Source organism: Theobroma cacao, chromosome 8, assembly GCF_053813885.1.
Source record: "Theobroma cacao isolate CCN51 chromosome 8, ASM5381388v1, whole genome shotgun sequence".
In the NCBI taxonomy this organism is placed as follows: Eukaryota; Viridiplantae; Streptophyta; class Magnoliopsida; order Malvales; family Malvaceae; genus Theobroma; species Theobroma cacao.
In genome coordinates, this window is record NC_142646.1 from 27,644,537 (window position 1) to 27,665,873 (window position 21,337).

Below are 21,337 nucleotides of genomic sequence, written 5' to 3' on the forward strand. Positions count from 1 at the left end.
TTGAAATTAAATACTGGTTTTGGAAATTGAGTAAGTGGAGACTATAGACTCGTGTTTGATATATGATTTGAATTGATGGCTTATGACAATGTGATAGCATGAATGGCTGGATTTGTGTTTGTGTGGAATATATGAACTGTTTTGTTTTACCTTGACATGCTGGGTAATATCATATTAGCCATGTCATGCTGCCAAAATTTTTATTGATTTGGTGGGGTAAGTGATTAGCTTACTGCAGTGGGCGGGTTTTTGTGGACCGGCCTATTGAGGGGCATGGTAAACCCCGTTATATTTTACCTTAGTATGAAAGGCGCGGAGGGTATCTCCTAAGGTAGTTTAGAGTTCAATTCATGCCGAACCACCATGTGAGGGTGAAACTCAGCCAACGCCAAGGAAAGACTATGTTTTTAAACGTAAAAAAAAAAAAACATGTTTTATGTGTATATATTAATTTAACAGCCTTGGCGGACGCGGTTGGATGCTCGGCACAAGGTGTCACCGAGTACGAGTTTTGGCACAAGCCAAGTTCTAAGAGAGTCATAAGCCTTGCTGATTATTTTTGATGAAATGTAATTGTTTTATATGGTTGAAATGAGTTTTAATGTTATGAATCATATTATGAAGAGATGTTTTAATTGTCTCCATTTACTCGGCTTTAGATGTTATAGATTAACTTTGCTTACTCACTGGGTTTATAAAAACTCACCCCCTTCTTTTCACCCATTTCAGGTTTAGAGCAGTTTGTAGACAGTCGATTTTGTCGAGGGTTTGCTTTTGGATTTGCACCCTTAAAAATCGTAGGTCTACAGTCATGTTTATTGTTGTTATTTTGGGGCTCACATAGCATTGTAAAATATTTTGTATATCCTGGCACTGTGTGCTATTATGTATATGAGTTTATTTTGTTACTACGCTACTGTAATTGTTTACAGAGAATTTTATAAATATTGTTTTATATGAAAATGAAATATTTTATCCAATATTTTTATTTAATTCTATTAGTTATAAATTCACTTTAAATAGATGATTTAGACACATAGATTTATTTTTTATATGAAATGTATATTTTTCATTCATATACTATATTTTTAGCAGGTTTCGAAATTTTTAGATAAAATGACCAAAATACCCATGTGCTGTAGAAATTACTTTTTGATTGTCTTTGATTTGAAAATTGTCTATATTCCTTTAAAACATGATATTTAGTAACTGTTGCTCACAGAGGAGGCAGAAAACTGATGCTAGAGCCTTACGAGATTTCGATTGACATTTCGGGTAAGATTTGTCTATCAGGACATCACGACGGTTATCACGGGTTTGAAGAGAGTACCGGATCGTGACAGTACATAAAATAGTAGTTAGCAATTAAATTGTGTATACAAAAGGTAATAATCATAGCAAGAATCATATGAAATTCAATATAAAAGCTAAAATAACATAGGATAAAAATTATATTGAATAATTGCATCCACTTAATATGTTGGACCCATCTTTGTCTTGATCTAGCTAAGGAAAAAGAAAGTACATATTACTCTAATATAATGAAAATGTAAGGTAAAAAAGAGTGGGAATCTAGAGGCTAAAAGCAAAGGAAAAAATGGAAAGGTTGAGAAACCAAAGAGAAGGAAGGTTTTGAATATTGAAAAGAAAAGATAAAAAAAAGCCTCCAAAAATGAGGCCGAACTCGGCTACGTCTCATAACAACTCTCGCTTAGCACCACGTGTCAACTAATCTTGGATAAGAATTTTTAGGGTTGGTTCAAAATAATTTGATATTAATATATTGAATATTTTATTTTAAAAATATCTAAAAATTTTAAAATATTTTAATAACAAAAAACTTAAATAGACTCAAATGAAGGAACTGAGTCTTAGTTTTTAGGTGTCAATTGAGTTCGACTTGATTCGTCCTGGTCATCTTGGTCCTCTAATTACAACCTAGTTCAATGAATTTATTTTATATTAATTAACGATTACTTATGAGATGTTGACAAGACAAACAAAAAAAATTGCAAAACTTGATTTCAGCCACAAATGTGAGTATGGTGGTTGCTAGTCCGTTTCTTTGTTTCCTCTCTTGTTGAGGCATGCTTCACGTTTCTAATGAGATAGTCCAATATCATCAGGTGAATTCACCCATTTAACCGCCCTTTCTCTCATTGTCAAGCAATCCCATGTAGGATTGCCATATTCTCAACCTCAAAACCTTTGATGTTGAACCCGAACTTGTTCTTCGAGTCCGTCACTCCCTGGGTGATGGCACATCTCTCATGTCACTGCTAATCTTTTGCTCTCGTAAATTATCTGACCCTCTCACATTGCCAACTTTTCCAACAATGAAGAAGAAACTAATTACTACTACTATTTAGCTTTGCTTACAAATTGTCGTGGGCAACATAAGCATAGCTTACAGAGGCACCTCTAAGCACAAAATGAAGAATTATGATAGACCAACTTGTTTTCTTTTCTCAATTGCCTGCGCTAGCTCTTTGTTCATTCATTAAATATATGGTAGATGAATGATTTGATACCAAAAAGCTTTAATAATTGTTGTACATGGACTCATGGACTTAATCAATTAAGCATGTGCAATCATTTGTATTCTCCATGTTTGTATTAACATGGGGCAACAAGATTGGCTATGTTCTCTTCCCTTTCACGATCGCATTAAAAGTTAATCCTTTAGATTACATTAGTGATGTTAAGACGGCCGTGGATAGAAAAAAAGCTTCTTTGGAAGCCAAGTTCATATTGTCAATCGCCACAGTTTTCATGAGGTTTTATCGTACTAGAGTACAAATCATGACCCATCAATGCTTTTTCCCATTTACATATATAAATATGTTTCCCTCTACTTACTAATTATTAATCCATGGACAGTTGGCTAAATTTCCTTCAACAACTATTTGGTTCTCGAACGTGGCGAGACCTCAAGACGAAATCACCATATTTGGCAATCAAGTCGCCTACATTGCTTCTTCTGTGTATGGCCAACCAAAGGTAACTAGTTCCCCTTTCTTAAAATGTTTATCTGATTAATGGCAAAAAGGGTCACTTGATTGATGAGTTTGGGTTGGCAATTGAACTTTGCAGGCACTAACAATTCATGTGGTTAGCTTTGCCAAGAAGATAAGTATAGTGTTATAAGTTGATGACAACATTATTCTTGATCCCTAACATTTGTGTGATGACCTTGAAGAATCCCTCAAACTCATCAAGAAATCTATCATTTCTTAGTAATTAAGAAAAATGAAGGGCCACTTTTAGCTAGTACTGACCATAAGTTAGGATGTGATGCTATATGTTCATGAACTATACCCAGTTGAGTTCGTTTTAGTTCTAAGCATTAAGAACTTGAGTAGTAATGCTTTGTTTAACACTATGAAAATAAAGTGTTCTCCCATTAAATTTGGAATCACATTACCCTTGACTTTTCTCCGATGGTAGTTGTAGCCTCAATCCAACCACGTTTGTCTTGAGTTCTCTGTTTTACTTTTTCATCTGCAATCATTCATATATTCAAAATTGAGTAAATTTGGGATATCTTGGTTAATTTGCACGTAACTAAATCTCTCCAACATTATTAATTCATTGTAGGTAAGATATCTTTTCAAAAATTTAAGACAAATCAATCTCAATCCAATATAGTAGCACATCCTAGTACTAAGCAAGACCTCAAAGCAACATGTGACAACAATAATGTAACCATTGATAGCAGCAAGCAACACCATTAGGACAAGAAGACATCATAAGATATCAACAGAACAACAACACTATATATCAATATATATATGTATGTATGTATCATTTGAACCAGTTAAGATTGATTGAAAAATTTAAAATTTTATGCTAAAAAATATATGTTGATTTTTTGTGTGTGTGAGCTAGCGTCCATATTAAATTCAATTGGTTATAGGATGGACTTCCTCACTATATTTTGTGTTTAGAATGTCTCATTTAATTAATATGGGGCTGCTTTATAATTACATTAACAAATAAAGTCGGTGCTTGTTTTGATATTATGTTAAATTTTTTAGTAAAATACCCTCACCCTTTAACTTTTAGTTATAATTCGACGCTAGTCCATTAATTTTCAAAATAGACAGTCCACCCCAAATGGATGAACGACATTAACAGACAAGTGTAAAATGTTAAAATTACCTTTATTTCTTTATACCTCTTTTTCATTAGTTCTTTTTTTTTTCAGGCCAGCCGGTGGTCCTCCTGGCTGGCCACCCTGTGCCCCTCACCCCCATGCTCCCTAGAAGAGCTGGAGCTGATGCTTCTCTATAGTTTATAGTTTAAAAATAAAAAATTATAATTTATATAGTGTGGTAATTTTTAAAATTAATGAAGAGTAAAATTATCTTTTCAATGTTGCCACATCATCAATCTAATGAAAATATTAATGGTGAACTATCGGTTAGACTTATGTGTCCAGCGGGTAACATTCTTTTGGGGCAGCTGTCTACTTTGAAAATTAATGGACCCGTATGCAATTATAATTAAAAGTTAACGGGGTGAGGGTATTTTATCCTAAGTTTGTTGAAGGTGAACACCACCTTAAAATCAATTTGTTATAGATAGAGTGGCTTTAAGTATATTTATGTGCTTAATATGCCTAAACTTAATCGATGTAGAATTTATTTTATCATCATTTTAATACATCAATCTCAATTTATTTGTCTGTATTTGGCTTTCACGAAAATTTAAAAAAATTGATTTTAATAAATTTAGTATTACAATTTTCAGTTTTTAATAAACGTGACATTTTATGGTTTTGTTTTGAAAGGCATGCGATTTATTTACTAATTGCCAAAGCAAATTACTTTGGACATTATGATTACAATGGAAATAAAAATAAAAATAAAAGGCAATAAAAGAAACCCTCGTAGGGCATAAATCCGAACTTAGGGATATTCGGATTCCCATAAGGAAAATCTGAAACTAACTTAGTCATGTCTATTAAACCACCAGACTTTCCTAAATCTATATGCCCAAATTCACGTGACGCATCCAAGGACTACATTCCCAACCGCATTCTGCACCATCCATGATGATAGGAATAGCTATCGAACTCTAAATTCCACATAAGGCTAGCTATCCAGTTGCGATAATTTGTCCAATTCCAAGACACTCACATATTAACGTTGCCTTGTTTTAGGACAAATTCTTTTCATATCACCTTAAATTAGATGTTGAATAAATCAATATCCAACTTAAAACTTGTTAGATCCATAGTTAATTGGTATTTTTTATGCACATGGAATCACTTACATGACTTTTCTATTATGATTAAATTGGTTAAGTGGAAAAACTTTTAGACCAAGATGTTGTTTTAGTCGATCACATTAAAAAAATCTCGTCAATTATCACGATTGTAAAAAAAAAATACCCACTGTCCATAAGCTTAATTACCGTTGAGATCACGTGTCTTAAGTCACATCATTTCATCTGCAAAAAGACTTAGTGCTAGCTAGGTAAGGGTCTCAATTTTCACTCTTGTCTTCAAGGAAGTTGAGAACTCAAGGGTGGAGGAAGGGAAGATCAACCGGCGACACCACAAGGTTTTGAAGAAGAAGTAGACTTGCAAGGTTTTCCTTTTTAGGCCGATTGCTCTCTTCTCTCTTTTCTCTTCTTTTCTTATTTTTAAGGGTGAATCCAGGTTGATACAAGTGGTGTCATATGACAGATGAATGATTTGATACTTCATTGAGAAGGAAAAATCCAAGTTGATAACGTTGTACATGTACTTATGGACATTAGTGCAGCCATCACTCTCCATGTTCGTACAAACATGCAGGTTAGCAAGCTTTACTTAATGGGATAATTAATTATTGCCCCTCAATTAAATTTTAATCACTACTAGCCATGCAAATGACAAAAGTCTAAATAATACATTAAATTCAATTGGTCGTAGGGTCAAGTGTTTCTCACTATATTTTTTGTGGTTAGAATGTTCTATTTAACTAATGTGGGACATTAGTTATAATTTATACTTTATTATGATTTTAACGAATAGGCTGTAGTGCCTATTTCGATATTTCGTTAAAATTTTTTTTTGAAGATACACGAACATTCAAACTAAAACCAATTTGTTATAGGTAGAGTAGCTCATAGTATATTTATATGCTTAAGATGCCTAAACTTAAATGATGTGGAATTTAGTATCACCACTTTAATACATGAATCTCATTTTATTTGTTCTTATTTGGATTTCACAAAAATTTGAAAAAAAAATGATTTTAATGTTTTTAGTATTTCAATTTTAATTTTTTTTAATAAATGTGATGTTTTATGATATTTAATGCCGAAAAGTATAAAAAAATTTTAAAATACAGAAAAGCCAAAGGTATTAAGTATTGAAAAAAGAGAATATAGTTTCTTCACATCCAAAAATAATATATATATATATATATATAAGAAAAGAGATTTATGGAGTATAAAGAAAAATGTATACATAAAATAATGTATACAAAAAAAAAAAAAAAACTACCCTTCAAAAGGTAGTGCTGCAGCAGGACACGGCAAAGGAAACAGACTTAATTCCTCCTTAGTGCCACTGTGTATGCAAACAGTCAGCTCTTTTACAAACAGTCAGACTTAATTGTGTTGATTTTAGGCCGATTATGTTGTAGTGGGTTTTCCCTCTTAGGCCGATTGCTCTCCTCTCTTTTCTGTGCTTTTCTTACTTTTAAGGGTGAATCCAAGTTGATACAAGTGGTGTCCTATGATACCACTTAAGGGTCAAAAACCCTGCCTTTAAAAAAAATAAAAGTGTCAAAAATCCTTACTAACTAGTAACGTGGTCACCAACACAAAAACATAATAGATAACCCAAGCTTCTATTTACAGCTTCTGTTAGGCATTAGTTTGTGGGTGAAATGGTGAAGAAAACTTCACTTATATATTCAACATTTTCCACAAGGATCGCCACAATTGTTTTGTCTCTTGTAGAGATGTGTTAGGCACACAAAGATGAGTGCTCTTGAAGATATAAATATCATGCAGGGAAAAATTAGGTTAACCTGTATGTTTTCCAACTGAAATGATCAGCATATATTATGCCAAAGTCCATGCAAGATGGATAATCCCTCTTCAGCAACAAAAAGCCCACAACTTCGATAGCCGTAGAAGTGAAAATTAGCATAACTCGACTAAGTGCATCGGCTGCCTTATTTTCAGTTCCAGCCCTATGTTCAAGAACAAAGGAATATTTTTATAAGAATGCAACCCAAGTTGCATGGCAATGATTCAACTTCTTCTAGGAGTTGATGTACTCAGGAGCCTCATGGTCAGAATACAAAACAAATTCCCTTGGAATCAAATAACAACGCCAGTGGCGAAGTGCTTGAATCAGAGCATGTTGTTTATCCAAGCCACCTTGTATGGTTGAGAGTGAGGTTGGGTTGAAAGTATGAGGTGGTCTACTGTGGAGGCTGAAACAAAATTCATGCAACTTCCACCATCAATGATGAGCTTTTTAGCTAAATCATCGCAACAGACTAAGGTTTGAAATATTGAAGTCCTTCACCAAACTTCTTTTTCCACTTTAGGAGCTCTAAGAATACGTCGAACAAGGGACAAGAGAGAGGTATCCACATTGCAATCATATTCAAGATCATCCGCCACATAAGTTCCATTATCAAATGAATTTTCTTCCACAACACGTTCTTCAATTGTTTCTTCCTTCTCTTGATCTATTCCAATGTGTAAGTTATGCTTTCTTGGACATCGGTATAATTTTATGGCCAACTTCCCCACATTTAAATCCAGTAATACTCCTACTACCCTTACTTGAATTTTCGAAACATCATAGGAAGAAGAAGGTTTTGACCTGTTGGACTGGTTATAGGACTGAAAAGGGGCTGATTTGTTGGTGTGTGTTGCATCAGAAAATCATTTTGTTGTCGTTTCCCCAACTTGAGCTGAGACTTTCTTGGTAATTGGATAACTTAAGTACCTCTGCATCAAGTTCTGCTTGCAATGCACTGTTGACATTGTAGATAGGCTGTTGAAGCAATTGTCTCTTGATTTCATCTGCCATACCAGCTTTTTGAGCTGCTGTTTGGTCAACATCTTCCTCAAATTCACTCCTAATCATTAGTTCATCAAATTTTTGCATGTACTCAGCCACTGACATGCAGTGTTGCTTCAAAGTAAGAGCTTTATCATGCATCTTGTCAAGATATTTAGGCAGCGTGTACTTTTCTTTTAGTTTAGCTTTCATCTCATCCTATGCTTTGAATTGGGTCCCATCTGGCTATGTTTCTTTCAACACAATGCACCATATCTTTGTCAACCCAACAAGCTTCATTTTTGCAAATCGAATTCTTGGAGGTTCCGACATGTCATACTAATTGAAAGACTCCTCAACAGAGGAAATCCATTTCACAAATACTGTAGGATCAACTTTGCCCTCAAAATTTGGAACTTCAATCTTAATTTTCTTGGTTATATCCCCACTTGTATCTTGTGGTTCTTGCCTTCTTTCAATCACTTGTTGACCTAGGGCAACTCCATTTTTTTATTTATGAATAAATATTGTATTTTATTTATACGTTGAAAATATAAAAATTGAAAAATATGAGAAGGCTCGTGAGCCACTTGAGTCAAGCATTACAAAGCTTGAACTTGGTTTGCTAGTTAGCCGAGCAGCTGGAGCTCGAGCTTGGCTCTACTGTAAACAAGTCAATTTGAGTACACATCAAGTCAAGCCTGAATAGCTCATGAGTAGCTTGACTCTTTTACATTTGTACTCATTTGTGCATGTAATTATAAGTGGAGCTGTGATTGTAAATTTCTGAAGTTTTAACATCTTCAAACATTATGGTGGTTGTATCCATATATTGATATTCATCATAATAATCCAACTATTCACATTTGCTTCCCTGCCTCCTCTTTTTTCTTTTTGGGTCATGGAGGTTTTTGGTTGGATATATTGGAGGATGAGGTTTGAGGAAACCTTTTTGTTCTTTGTTTTTGAGACATTTTGTTCATCCAGGTTAGGAACAGGTTTACCCTTTTTATGGTTAAAATCTTAGCCCCATTTTTTTTTGAGCATAAAGTTTTCCCTCTGTATATGGGTTCTTATATACATGGCTGCTAGGGTGGTCGTTCTGCTTGCTCTTTGCTTGTGCCCTTTTATTTTTGAATCATTCCTTTTTCATTTAATTGTTGCATTTGAGATGCAGTGGATATAGTGATTAATGTGATTTTAACAAAATAATACTATATGCTCCCGTGTTGGAATATATATAAATTAAAAAAAAAAAATTGGTAGGGTACAATTTAACAAAATTGTTCTTTTGTTGACTTATATTTGCAGAAGGTGTCTCAGTTCATGACTCGTGCTGCTCGTCTCAACGAAGCATTCTCAGTTGTAAGACGTGTCCCATTATACGGCCTGCACTATCCACTGCTGGGGTGAATCCATGGCCGGTGATGAGTTTGAGATAAAAGGTAACACTGTGAAAAAAAAAAAAGAAAAGACCAAGGAAACTGGTGTCCACAAGGTAAGCTATAATATTATGTTTGCTTTTGCTGTGTTGTTGTAAGGATGATTGTTTTCAGATTACACTTTTCTTTATGTATGGGTTCTGAAATCTGTTCAGTATGTAAATTTCAGACTGTAATTCGTTTCAGCACCCTTTATATATTAAGACCTTAAGCCAATATCAGAAATGCAAAATCTTGCCATATGCAGTTCACAAGCTTGGTTTCGTTGGATAGTCCACTCCCCCCCCCTCTTCCTTTTTATCATTTTGTCTTTTACATTGATGATGCCTATGTGCCTACGAGCTGCAATGGTATGAAAGAAAGGTCGTATAAAGTCAACGATTTGCAGCTCTGAAAGAAAGAACACATAACTTGAATCCGAACGAACTCGAAATGAGGTAAATTTTCATTTGATGTAACTTGAAAGTAAGTGATTCGATGTTTGACTTAATTCAACTTAAAGTAATTCAAAATTTGAAATGATTCGATATTTGTGGTGATTTGAGTTTGAATTGATCTAATATAAAATGATCCGCGAGATCACATAATACGAATTGAATTGAAATCAAAATAATATGAATTCTAAATGATTTAGACATATCCATATATTTAAAGTTTTTTATAAATAAAATTAAATATTTAATGTTTATTTTCAAGTAGAAAAATCTCCAAGAAGAAAAATATACGTTTGAAAATAACTCAAACAAACATTTACAGATATTAGAAAATTAAAAGCTTTATTAATATATATATATATATATATATATATATTATTGGATTGAGATTAAATTATGTGTTTATGAATCCTCATCTTCGACTCTACTGACACCAAACCTCCAAGATATTTCATCTAAAATCATTTAGCAACGTGTTAATTAGAATATTTCGAATTTATTATTAAAATTAAAATATGAATTATTGTGGATGAAAAAGGGGAACAAGAAACACCTGCATGCTTGGATTTGTGGTGGCTATATCCATATATGGGAGAAAAAGTCAAATTTGTGATTTCCAAATTGCATGGGAAAGTCCTTTTCTCCGGGCCAAGGAAAAGCAGGTTTTTAAGTTTCCCTGGAGCATGCCCACGTGATGCACTTCATGTGTTATAGACAAAATAATGTTTATCGAAATATATTTATATTTCAATAATTATATGATATTCATTAAGTATAAATAAATATTTATAGAGTTATTTATTTAGCTGACTGTTCCTTTGTGTCATAAAAGATATGTTGTCAGTGTTTTATCATCATTAGTCACAGATAACTCTTATTCCTTAAGAAAGACATTCGCCCATGGAGCCATGCACGATTCTACATGGACATTACTGAATGCTTTAGTTTGTTTTTTCGGATAAAAGAAAAATCTACTGAATCCATGGGTCCTACACAGTTTTGGCTAATATATTCAACAGAGTCTAAGTTTTAAAAATAAATTATTTGTATAATTGGTCAAAGAGGATATTGTAAAAAAACTAACATAAAATTTTATATTGTAATTATACTTAAAACACCATAGACAGAATTTGTAGCAAAGAAAATGAACAGTGATATAGTATAACCTATCATAAACATATAACGTGCGCATAAAAAATATATATAAATAAGTATGAAATGTATACGGATAAAAGTTAAAAAATAATTTTTAAATGAAGTTAAGTTAAAGGATTAAAAACTTGATGAGTGCATATCAAAATGTGCATGAGCGTACATAAAATAGTAGTTAGCAATTAAATTGTGTATATAAAAGATCATAATCATAGCAAGGATCATATGAAATTCAATATTAAAACTAAAATAACTTGGGACAAAAATTATGTTGAACAATTGCATCCACTTAATATGTTGGACCCATATTTGTCTTGCCCCAGCTAAGGGAAAAGAAAGTACGGATTCCTCTAATAAAATGAAAATGCAAGGCAAAAAACAGTGAGAAGAAAAAATAAAAAGGTTGAGAAACCAAAGAGGAGGAAGGTTCTGAATATTGAAGAGAAAAGACCGAAAAGGCCTTAAAAAAATGAAGCAAAACTCATAACAACTCTCACTCAGCACCACGTGTCAACCAATCTTGGACGAGATTTTTTTAGGATTGGTTCAAAATAATTTGATATTAATCAATTTAATATTTTATTTTTAAAATATCTAAAAATTTTAAAATATTTTAATGACAAAAAACTTAAATAGACTCAAATTAAAAGAACTGAGTTTTAGTTTTTAGGAGTCAATTGAGTTCGACTTGATTAGTCCCGACCATCTTCGTCCTCTAATTACAACCTAGTACAATGAATTTATTTTATATCAATTAATGGTTTCTCTTCAATTTAGTTATGAGATGTTGACAAGGCAGACTGAAATAATTGCAAAACTTGATTTCAACCACAAATGTGAGTATGGTGGTTGCTAGTCCATTTCTTTGTTTCGTCTCTGGTTGAGGCATGCTTCTCGTTTCTAATGAGATAGTCCAATATCATCAGCTAAATTCAGCCATCTAGCCTCCCTTCCTCTCGTTGTCAATCCTTCCTATGTGGGATTGCCATATTCTCAACCTCAAAACCTCTGATGATGAATCCGTACTTGTTCTTGGAGTTCGTCACTCCCTGGGCAATGGCATATCTCTCAAGTCACTGCTAATCTCTTGCTCTCGTAAACTATCTGACTCTTTCGTATTACCAACTTTTCCAGCAATGAAGAAAAAATTAATGACTACTACTACTACTACTACTTGGCTTTGTTTACACATTGTCATGGGCAACATAAGCATAGCTTATAGAGGCACCTCTAAGCATAAAATGAAGAATTATGACAGACCAATTTGTTTTCTTTTCTCAATTGCCTGCGCTAGCTATTTGTTCATTCATTAAATACATGGCAGATGAATGGTTTGATACGAAAAAGCTTTAATAACTGTTGTTCATAGACTGATGGACTTCATCAGTTAAGCATGTGCAGTCGTCTATACTCTCTATGTTTATATGAACGTTAAAGGTTACAAAGCTTTTATTAAGGGGACAACATTGTCCCTCACCTAAATTTTAATCACTAGTCACCATGCAAATGACAAAAATGTAAAGAATGCATTAATGCTTGTCTCTCGGTTCATTTCTGAAAATGATAATACAAAAAACTACCTTTCAAAAGGCAGTGTTGCAGTAGGACATGGCAAAGGAAACAGACTTAATTCCTCCTTAATGCCATTGTGTATACAAACAGTTAGACTTAATTGTGTTGATTTTAGGATGAGTATTCAAATTAAATTCAAATGGTTATAGGCTATAGTGTTCCTCACTGTATTTTTGTATTTGGAATGTCCCATTTCCTTGAAGCATATCTGTTTCTTTTCTTTTGCTTCTAACTAGATTTGTCCATGAGCTATTGGACATGGTGTAAGTACAAAAATTTTTGTGCATTGGTATATATCTAAAGAAAGGAATAAAAAAGAAGTAAAGACTAATGAGTCACTAAGCTGATTTGATTATAAAGTGAATAATGGAAGAATACTAACCAATGTAAGAAGCTGTGTGCTTCCCAAGGTGAAGCTATGAAATGTAAAATTTTATTGATAACCCAAAAGAGAAGAAGATTTTGAGTGTTGATTGCAGGTATCATCATTGCAATCAAAAGAGGAAAAAAATATTGTTCTCATCTCTCACCATTGGCTATGGAGTATTATTTCGACAATAAATGCCGCCACGACAGATACATCATGCACCACCTTATTCATATGGGTTTGACTTGATTCGTCTCTATCATGCCTAGTACAATAAATTTATTTTATTTCAATAAACGGATACTCCTTGAGTTATGAAGACAATTGAAAGAATTGCAAAATTGATTTCAGCCACAAATGTGAGTATGGTGATTGCTACTCCACTTCTTTCGTTTCTCTCTTTCTCTCTCTCTTTCGTTGAGGCATCTTCACATTTCTAATGAGATTATCGATTATCAGGTGAATTCACCCATCTAGCCACCTTTCCTTTCATTGTCAATCACTTTTTTATAGGCTATAATTAAGCCTATAAATAGATACCGATCCAAAGCAAAGTAACAACATAGAGAGAATCAAGTTTAGTTTTCCATTGTCAATTAGCTTAAAAAGTTGAAGAAAATATGGATATTATCGATCTCAGATCAGGAAGCCATCTTGGTCTTAAGCAAATCAAAGTAACAAGAGAAATGGAGGAGGGACGTAGTGTGAGTGGTGAAGACAATGAGCCCTTGAGTCCCATGGCTCGTATGTTTCATGAGCCTGATTCTAACGTATATATCATTACCATTGTGGGGTTTAAGAACCCCATCGAACCAAATAGTTTCAAAGCAAACTTGGTGCATACTTTGCTTAAGCATCCTCGTTTCTCTAGCGTGCAGGTGAGAGAATAAATGATACATTACATGTCATGCCCATGATTTTTCCAAAGTTAACTTATTCTAACATGAGCAATACTTACAGGTTGCAGATGAGAATAATGGAGGGGAGCTGAAATGGGTTCAAACAGAGGTAGAGTTAGAGAAGCATGTGATAGTCCCCAAGGTGGATGAGGAGATGGCCTCCCAAGGAGCAGCAGATAAATTTATTGAAGATTACATCTCCAACATGAGCAAAACCAAGATCAGCATGTCCATTCCCATGTGGGATTGCCATATTCTCAACCTTAAAACCTCTGATGCTGAATCCGTACTCGTTCTTCGAGTCCATCACTCCCTGGGGGATGGCACATCTCTCATGTCACTGCTAATCTCTTGCTCTCGTAAACTATTTGACCCTCTCGCATTGCCAACTTTTCCAGCAATGAAGAAGAAACCAATAGCTACTACTACCTGGCTTTGCTTTTGGATCAAACTTTGGTCCTTCTTCCTGTTGATTTGGAACACATTGGTTGATATGCTCATGTGTGTCGCAACATTGTATTTCTACAAGGATACACCAACACCCCTCAAACCTCCTTCAAGAAGTGTTGCTTGTACTCCTAAGAGAATTGTGCGTCGAACTTTCTCTTTGGATGATGTCAAATTAGTGAAGAATGCAACTAACACGGTTAGTGATCAACTATTTTTTTTTCTCTTTTTTTCTTACTAATATATGAAAACAACATTTGATATAAATGTAATTGAAGTGTTTGTTCTTAGTTAATTTGGCTAATTAGGGTTTACCTGAAATGTTTTGCCATTGGACCATTTGTAGACCGTCAACGATGTCGTCCTAGCAATCACTCAAGCAGGCTTATCTCTCTCGATATCTCAACCGTAAATATGGTAAGTTTGCGAGATAACATGAAATGGAATAAAAATCCTCTACTCCCATTTGTACTGAAAACTCTAACCTTGAAAGCTTAAACAAGAAACCCTAAATTCTAAACTATAATATGAAAATTTTAAAAAACATGTGATGCAAAATTATAAAAGGGGCACCAATTGATGAAAGAGAATTTATATTCCATGAAATAAAACTCTTTTGTTTTGAACAAAAAATTACAGTTTGAGATCAATTATTTGCATAAAAATTTGAAGAGTGAGATCCATAAGTGCATTTATATTTATATTGACATATATATATATATATATTGTTATAAGAAAAAATAAATTAGATTAATTGGAAGCAAATATTGAATTTCACAATTATTATACAAAATGGAATATGGTTTTGTCCGACTACTTACAAATAGTATCTATGAATATTTCTTCCATTTCATATATATTGTCACGTGTTGACTTTTTTTTTGTTATGAAATTTAAATGTATATATATTTATTTAAAATTAATTTGATAAAATATTTAAATTATTTTGTTTAAAATTTAAAAAAATTAATTAAAAAAAATTCAAAACAAGACAATAAATATTAAACAAAGAGATTAAATAATAATAATAATTTTTCCTTAAGATAATGATATTGCCGAACACTTTGATATTTTTTTATTAATAATTTTTCACAAATAATTTTCACAAAAAAATTAGCATATGAAAATTTTTCATGGATCCTTGTGCAAACTTCCAAAGAAACATACTAGTAGCTAGTTGGTTTGAAAGCCCTATAACATGGTATATTAATGGCAGGTAAAGCTAAGAGACATGAAGCTGGTAAAGAATGGGAAGACAATCTTCCTAACAATATTCGTCTAAGAGCCACTCTCTTTATCAACTTGAGATCATCTCCTGGGATTTATGTGAGTAGTTTCCTTGCAGGATCAAAGGGAAATCATGGCTTTTGCATATAATTTAATTATCTCATTCCCTCTATGTAAAATGAATTTACAGGCATTGGGTGAGATGCTGAAGAAGAATAGCAAGGCCGAGTGGGGCAACAAGATTGGCTATGTTCTCTTCCCTTTCACGATCGCATTGAAAGATAATCCTTTAGAGTACATTCGTGATGTCAAGGAGGCCATGGATAGAAAAAAAGCTTCTTTGGAAGCCAAGTTCAGACATTTAATGGCCACAGTTTTTGTGAGGTTTTATCGTACTAGAGTACGAATCATGACTCGCCAATGCTTTTTCCCATTTACATATATATGTTTGCCTCTGATTGCTAATTATAAATACATGGACAGTTGGCTAAATTTCCCTCAACAACTATGTGGTTCTCGAACGTGGCGGGACCTCAGGACGAGATCACCATTTTTGGCAATCAAGTCACCTACATTGCTCCTTCTTTGTATGGCCAACCAGTGGTATAATTTCCCCTTTCTTGAAAGGCCTATGTTTCTAATGTGTTGATGAGCTTGGGTTGACAATTGAACTTTGCAGGCACTCACAATTCACGTGGTTAGCTATGCCAAGAAGATGAGTATGGTGTTATCAGTTGATGACAACATTATTCCTGACCCCTACCAGTTGTGTGATGACCTTGAAGAATCCCTCAAACTCATCAAGAAATCTGTTATTTCCCAGTAATTAAGAATAATGAAGGGCCACTTTTAGCTAGTACTGGCCATAAGTTAGGATGTGATGTTATGTACATGAACTGTAGCCAGTTCAGTTTGTTTTAGTTCTAAGTATTAAGAACTTGAGGGGTAATGCTTTGTTTAATACCATGAAAATAAAGAGTGTGCAATTCTTATATTTTCCCTCTTCTTCAATTGTAGAATGAATATATATATATATATTTGCCCTCTTTTAATATTTGTTAGGTTAGATATCTTTTCAAAAATTTAAGACGGCATTAATACATAGACAAATCAATCATCGAATAACGTAGCACATCCTAGTACTAAGCAAGACCTCAATGCAACACTTGACAACAATAATGTAACCATTGATAGCAGCAAGCAACACTTTTGCGATAAGAAGACATCTTGAGATATCAGCAGGACAACAACACTATATATCAATATATGTATGTATGTATGTATCATTTGAACCAATTAAGATTGATTGAAAAATTTAAAATTTTTATGTTCAAAAATAAATGTTGATTTTTTTTTTGTGTGAGCATCCATATTAAATTTAGTAGGTTATAGGATGGAGTTCCTCATTATATTTTTGTGTTTATAATGTCTCATTTAATTAATATGGGACTTACCTTATAATTACATTAACAAATAAAGCCAATGCTTGTTTTGATATTATGTTAAACTTTTTAGTAAAATACCTTCACCTCCCTAACTTTTAGTCATAATTAACGTGGGTCCATTAATTTTTACAATAAGTAGTCCACCACAAACGCATAAACGACATTAACGGACAAGTGTCAAATGTCAAAATTACCCTTTTTTTCTTTATACCTCTTTTTCACTATTTTTTTTTCAAGCCAACTGGCGGTCCTCCTCGTCGACCACCCTGTGCTCCCTAAAGGAGTCAAAGTGCGGATTTTGCAACCCCCAGCCCCGTGTTCCTTAGGGGAGATGTGCCCCCCCACCCTCGATCCTCCTTGTGGGAGTGTAGATCTCGCGCTCCCCAAGGGAGTTGGATCTGGAGCTCCCTTATAATTTATAGTTTAAAATAAAAAACTATAGTTTATATAGTGTGATAATTTTTAAAATTAATGAAGAGTAAAATTATCTTTTCAGTGTTACCACGTCATCAATCTAATTAAAATATTAACGGTGGATTAACGGCTAGACTTATGTGTCCAGTGGATAATATTCTTTTGGGCTGCTATGTATTTTGAAAATTAATGGACCTGAATGAAATTATGACTTAGAGTTAAGAAGGTGAGGGTATTTTACTTTAAATTTGTTGAAGGTGAACATCCACCTTAAAATCAATTTGTTATAGGTAGAGTGGCTCTTAGTATATTTATGTGCTCAAGATGCCTAAACTTAATTGATGTAGAATTTATTTTATCATCATTTTAATACATCAATCTCATATTTTTTGTCCTTATTTAGCTTTCACGAAAATTTAAAAAATTTAGTTTTAATATATTTAGTATTACAATTTTAATTTTTTTATAAAAGTGACATTTTATGCTTTTATTTTTTATTTTTTTGAAATGTATGCAATTTATTTGCTAATTGCCAAAGCAAATTACTTTGGACTTTTTGATTACAATGGAAATAAAAATAAAGATAAAAGGCAGAAAAAGAAACCCCCCTAGAGCATAAATCCGAACTTAGAGATATCCAGATTTCCATAAGGAAAATATGAAACTAACTTAGTCATTTATATTAAACCATCAGACTTTCCTAAATCCATATGCCCAAATTCACGTGACGTATCCAAGGAGTACATTCCCAGCCACATTTCGCACCATCCATGATGATAGGAATAGCTATCGAACTCTAAATTCCTCATAAGGCTAGCCATCCAGTTGCGATAATTTGTCTAATTCCAAGACACTCACATATTAATGTTGCCCTGGTTTAGCACAAATTCTTTCATATCACCTTAAATTAGATGTTGAATAAATCAATATCCAAGTTAAAACTTGTTAGATTCATAGTCAATTGGTATTTTTCATGCACATGGAATCACTTACATGACTTTTCTATTATGATTAAATTGGTTAAGTGGAAAACTTTTTAGACCAAGATGCCATTTTTGTCAATCACATTAAAAAAATCTTGTCAATTATTACGATTGTAAAAAAAAATACCGACTGTCCATAAGCTTAATTACCGTTGAGATCACGTGTCTTAAGTTACATCATTTCATCTACAAAAAGACATAATGCTAGCTAGGTAAGGGTCTCAATTTTCTCTCTTGTCTTCAAGGAAGTCGAGAACTCAATGTAATGACCGCTCCTCGATCGCTACCGGTGTCCGAGACCTCCGGGAAAGACCTGCCAAGTCTCGGACAAGCCTTACTAGAAATACCCGTTAGTTCACTATATACAATCACCATTCTATATTGATACTTTAAACAATATACTTCTGGGTCATGATTTGAACCATAAACATTATAATCAATTCAACCTTTAAATTATTTTTCATAAATATATACATTGAAATCCACAATCTCCAATTTAATTCTTATATCAAAACCATTATCCGACTACAACATGATAAACAAAGTGTTACGACTCGACCTCTAACAGCGGAGTGACACACAATGGAAGGCTAAGAGGTGCAGTTACCTACACTGTAGTAAGTGTCGGAGTGTTGAACCACGCACTGGAGGTTTGCTTATCTGCAAAAAGGAAATAAATGAGTGAGTCTCACAAACTCAGTGAGTAGGGTGTAGATGGAAAACAAGCATCACGCAGATAATTTTTAATATTAAAATGCAGGATTATAAAAGCCATTTATTTCAAACAGAAGTTTGTGCCTTATATGAAAAACTGAGAATTTCTTATGCATTGTAATCATTTCAAGTGGTAAATCAACCAAGGCAGATAAAAGTTTCCACCCAGAAACAAATCAATAAAATTGGGCAAGCTCCCACGAAATCAAATATTAATCAGGATTATAGACAATTCACAATTTGCCTCGTACGCTAGAGGTAAAATTCATATAACAGTAAAACCAGGGGAGTTGCAGAAAATTGTATAATTTCTTTTTCACCATGTAAAGAATTACGAGTTTGGAAACCCAAAGAGATTTTAATCTCGAGTAGGAAATCAAATAAAATCTGTGGTCCCGCTACCACGTAATAATATCTGGGAGCCTTGCTCCATCAGATCCCACATGCCATGACAATCTCAACGATGTTAGCCGACATCAGAGAATCAAGCGGTCGCAACCGCGTAATCATCTGGTGGCCTAGCCACGCATACATAGATCATAGGCTGTGGCCCCCGTCACGCCTAACTGCTTGTAGACGACCCAAGGGTTCTCTAGATAGAGCTCGCTCGTGCATGAGGGTCACACTTAACCGAAGTGACAGCCGGCCTACTCTCGAATCTCTTAATTTGTAAAACCATTTTTGAAATTGTGTTATGTCCTTAAAAGCTCGTCTCAAATTTTTTTCCAAAGCATTCAACACAGGGTATGATACAATCCGTTATCATTTTCATCAAATAAAATTTGTACATGAATTTCGAAATAACTCGCATGGTGAATAAGCATTATAATCATGAATGCACACTGCACAAATATATAAGGCATATTTTTTATATAAATCATCTTAAAAAGCTTGTCTCCGATTTAAAACACTTTACGTATAATTTATACATATATATTCAAAACACGTTTGAAAAATCATAGCAATCACAAATTTTCTAGAATTCTACCAACTCATGCTTTCCACAATTTTTGCATGTAAAATAAACTATATGTGTGTATATATATATATATAGACATAATTACAAAAATTTTAAAATAGACACCCTTACTCACCTCATAATAACGGGATACTACGTCACTATTTCTACTTGTCGGTCATTCGTTACTTCTTTCAGCATGCCATTATAGTGCACTATCTTTACTTTGGCACTTCCTAGCAACAATCCAAACTTAATATATTTAGTGCATCAGTTCCACTTCTATTTCTCATTCTATCATGAATCCATATTCAACTAACTAACATCTTAAAACATTTTCACTAAAATTACTTATATCCTTTGCTCACGTAATTCTTTAGATTATAAACATCGACAACTTATTTATGATATTAAATGCCTATTTCAACCTTTCTAAGCAACTTCTGTCTAAATCCATCTTATATTTTCATAATATTAACCACATTTACGGCAACCACAATCATTTCAAATCTACTCAATTATTTCTAATTTTCACCCACATTATTCCTCTTTATTCCTTCCAAATAATATACCATGCAACTTAACACTTCCAACTAACTTATGCAAATAGATTCCTCTGACAACAATAATTCCTTACAATGAACCATTTTCAAATTTCTTAACTATACTTAAAATATTATTCATTCATTTCATATTTTCTTCTTTGCTTTAATCCTATGAGATACCATAAAAGAATTTTTAAATGTTGTATTAAAGCAACTTAAATTTACTTCATATAACCAGTAACCAAAGTTTAGTTAAACAAGATGGGCTAGCCTTCAAACAGTCCAATTTCACAACAAACCTATGGAAAAGAGCAAAGCAATTTTACCAAATTGGGCTAAGTTAGCCCAAATCTCCACCTTTCTTTTCTTTCTCTTTTTCTTCCTTCACCAGATCTCTTTCTCACCCTTTGCTACAGCCTTCATCCTTCCTCCTTCAACCGACAGCAACTCAGCCTCATTTTTTCTCCTTAAACTGGCAGTAACTCAGCCCCCTTTTTCTTTCTTAATCTGGTAGCAACTCAACTCTTTCCTCTTTCCAAAAATCGATCACCACAAGTCCAGCTTTCTCTCTTTTCCTTCCTTTCTTTCTTTTTTCCTCGGCTTGGTAGACTTTCCTTCTCTCTCTCGAGTTCCTAACTCTCTAAACCACTCTCTTCCTTTTTCTTTCCTCAAATGGTTGGCCCCTACCTTTAATACACATGCTAAAAAAATGTTTTGACTC

The 21,337-nt window shown here is 33.5% G+C and overlaps 1 long non-coding RNA gene and 1 pseudogene across 2 annotated transcripts; both read left to right on the forward strand.

Annotated features, from left to right (window-relative positions):
• The first annotated feature begins 8,787 nt into the window (after window positions 1-8,787).
• On the forward strand, window positions 8,788-9,699 carry LOC148761291 (uncharacterized). The gene is made up of 2 exons (XR_016028058.1): window positions 8,788-9,015; window positions 9,329-9,699. It is a non-coding gene; the product is annotated as an uncharacterized LOC148761291 (long non-coding RNA).
• A 3,825-nt stretch (window positions 9,700-13,524) lies between these two features.
• Window positions 13,525-16,494, forward strand: LOC18592909 (medium-chain-alcohol O-fatty-acyltransferase-like; annotated as a pseudogene). The gene is made up of 7 exons (XR_016028003.1): window positions 13,525-13,862; window positions 13,945-14,529; window positions 14,677-14,747; window positions 15,553-15,656; window positions 15,748-15,957; window positions 16,041-16,160; window positions 16,237-16,494. The product of XR_016028003.1 is annotated as a medium-chain-alcohol O-fatty-acyltransferase-like (transcript).
• Window positions 16,495-21,337: the final 4,843 nt, after the last annotated feature.